This window comes from Rhagoletis pomonella, unplaced genomic scaffold (assembly GCF_013731165.1).
Source record: "Rhagoletis pomonella isolate Grant_MI unplaced genomic scaffold, Rhpom_1.0 Rhpom_scaffold_00007, whole genome shotgun sequence".
NCBI classification, from domain to species: domain Eukaryota; kingdom Metazoa; phylum Arthropoda; class Insecta; order Diptera; family Tephritidae; genus Rhagoletis; species Rhagoletis pomonella.
In genome coordinates, this window is record NW_023458561.1 from 6,842,357 (window position 1) to 6,842,650 (window position 294).

Below are 294 nucleotides of genomic sequence, written 5' to 3' on the forward strand. Positions count from 1 at the left end.
CAAGAAGCGGTCCGTTTTATGGGAAAAAGTCTTGCGAGAAATCAAAGAAGTGGATAAGGACTTCCCGTTCACTCGGGATGATATAACAAGAAAATTTCTAAACTTTACGGTCACTTATAAACGCATTAAAAAGCGAAACAACACATCCGGCGAAGCAGCGACGACATGGGAGTTTTTCGATGAAATGGACGAGGTTTATGGTTGCCGGAGTGACGTTTTTGTGCCGGAAGGAAATTTGGAATGTTCCCTGATTGAAATACTTTCTGGGACAAACGAGAATAGTGAATATGAAAA